Here is a 2,178-nt window from a genome sequence, read left to right as displayed (position 1 = left end):
ATGCTCTATGTTGGACTTGATTCATGCAAAGCTATAAGAGTAGCTTTGCATGAATTACAGCTGAACGTGAGACACCCAGCGTGACTTGGCGCGACATCGCCTTTTGTTTTGTGAAGTCTTGTCGTGTTACCTTTTTAAACCGTGAGGACTCTTGATTATGAGTCAGTCACTAGTTACAAGTCGTCCCGCCTTAAAGGGTACAGTTTTTTTTATCATCCATCTGGACTCCTGTGCACCATCGTCAGTGTGGAAACAATCAACTCTTTTCACACTGCAGAGCTGCAGTTTGTGCTCTTCATCAGCCAATGAAACACAGGACAGCTAGCTTAAATATAGGTCACGTGACCACCACCAGGACTGCATTTAATTACTCTTATTTCCTTACTTTTATTACTTGTAGCTTTCTCAGCTGTTTGTGCTTCATAAGATGTTGTTTTCATTGGTTATTCCTGCTGTTGGTCCTGTAACAGGTGATGAAGAGCACGTGGGCATGAAACATCAAGCACTAAACAAACTGGCAGTTCTGCAGTGTGCGAGCTGTTGGTTGTGGTCAGTTCCACGTGGTAGCGAGGACGTGCGAGGATGCTTTCCTGTTTGAGGGTCACTATATTTATGTTATTATTTTAAAAAAGCAGGTGGAGATTCACCTTAGAGCTGTCACAAAAGGAATTATTGAGGGGGTAGGAAGGAGGAGTTTGACCTGATATGACCCACAGTAGGAGCTATCAGGTGTCGTCACGTTAGAGGACATTACACGGACTTCATAGAGACTGACCCTGGGACTAACGTTAACCCTGACAACAGCGAAAGTAAAGATGTAGCTCTGTCCATGTGTCAACATCTGCAAATAAGAGATCAGATCAGCCTTAGATCTTTATGAAGTCACAGTGTGGGCATATTAGCACACTGCTGTTCAAACCTTATGTTTTTGAGTGGCAGCCAATCAGAAGAAAGGGGTCCTTAAAAGAGACGAAGGGCTAAAACAGCATTTTTCAGACAGATGATGACCTGCAGAGCTACTTTAATGTGCGAGAATTAGACTGCGTGACGGGAAAAGAGCAAAAATAAGCTAACCAGATGTGGCGTGGCAGAACGGTGGTGCGATGTTTGAATTGTTTCCTCACATGAAGAAGATTCCTGGCTCGCAGCCTGTCCGCGTGGGGTTTGCATAGTCCCAGTGTGCCTGTGAAGTACTCTAGCTTGTACACTGCTTAGCGTGGTACTTAAAGGACCTTGAGTGGTCAGTAAGACGAGCCCAGCATTAAATAACTGCCATGCTTTTGGAACTGTGCTGTGTCCACTGTGGTCTCCACTCGATGTGATGTTTCTGATCACTATCAGAGGTGTTAGCCTGCTTTCATGTTTCAAAGACCTTTCTGATTGGCCAACAAAAATCTCTTTAGTCAGCAGTTTTAAAATGAGGACACAGAGGACACGTGGGAACGACTGAACAATGTTAACAGTTAGAAACAAAGACGTGGTCCACATTCATCAAGCACAAGCTCCACGGCACGTGGCAGCGTGAGGTGAAATCACAGAATGACTTACTTTACAAGCTGCTCTCCACCTGAAGTTGATCTGTTTCACACTTCTGCTCCTCCTCTTCCCGACAGGACAACGTTCAAACTCGATGTTCGTGCCACTGCGGCGGCAGTATGTGGTGGCACATGTGTGAGCTCACATGGACTCTTTCTCTCTCTATAAATGGAGCTCAAGTCTCACCCACCCTCCTCCCTGACCTTAACACAGCACACACTTTTGGGCTTGCTCGGTCAGCTCGGCCATGATTTGTGGTTTGATCTGAATGAAAGCAGATAAAGTCTGCTGTCTATCAGCTGATGCATTTGTACACTTTCAGTGAAATTCTTACTCATTAAAAATGATCAGGGGTTCAGATTTGACAGTTTCACTCTAAATTCAGTACAGGGCGTACTGGCAGCTCACTGGACCCACCTTGTGGTGAACTATAACACTGTTGAAATCTGACACCTGTGAGGCAACCGCAGACAGAAGTCGTCAACCAAGATTGATGTGAGGCGTTTGCATTTATCACACCACATGTTTCCTGCTCCAAGTCAGGTGGCTTTATTGTCATTGTAGCCATGTGCAGAGGTACAGTACACAGTGAAAGGAGACAACCTCCAAGACTGTGGTGCTACGATAGACAAACACAGGACG

General features: G+C 45.3%; 1 protein-coding gene across 2 annotated transcripts in view; it reads right to left on the bottom strand.

The window, feature by feature from the left end:
* Positions 1 to 1,691, bottom strand: part of slc43a1b (solute carrier family 43 member 1b) — a 22,473-nt gene extending 20,782 nt beyond the window's left edge. Inside the window, exon 1 of one of the 2 annotated variants that reach the window (XM_085163873.1) lies at positions 1,549 to 1,691. The gene's annotated coding sequence lies outside the window, so the exon portion shown is untranslated. The remainder of the gene's footprint in view (positions 1 to 1,548) is intronic. The other variant, XM_085163872.1, reaches the window with a different exon arrangement.
* Between the last annotated feature and the right edge of the window lie 487 nt (positions 1,692 to 2,178).

This window comes from Neolamprologus multifasciatus, chromosome 6, assembly GCF_963576455.1.
Source record: "Neolamprologus multifasciatus chromosome 6, fNeoMul1.2, whole genome shotgun sequence".
NCBI lineage: Eukaryota > Metazoa > Chordata > Actinopteri > Cichliformes > Cichlidae > Neolamprologus > Neolamprologus multifasciatus.
The sequence above is the reverse complement of the archived record's forward strand: the minus strand, read 5'-3'. Positions and strand labels throughout refer to the sequence as shown.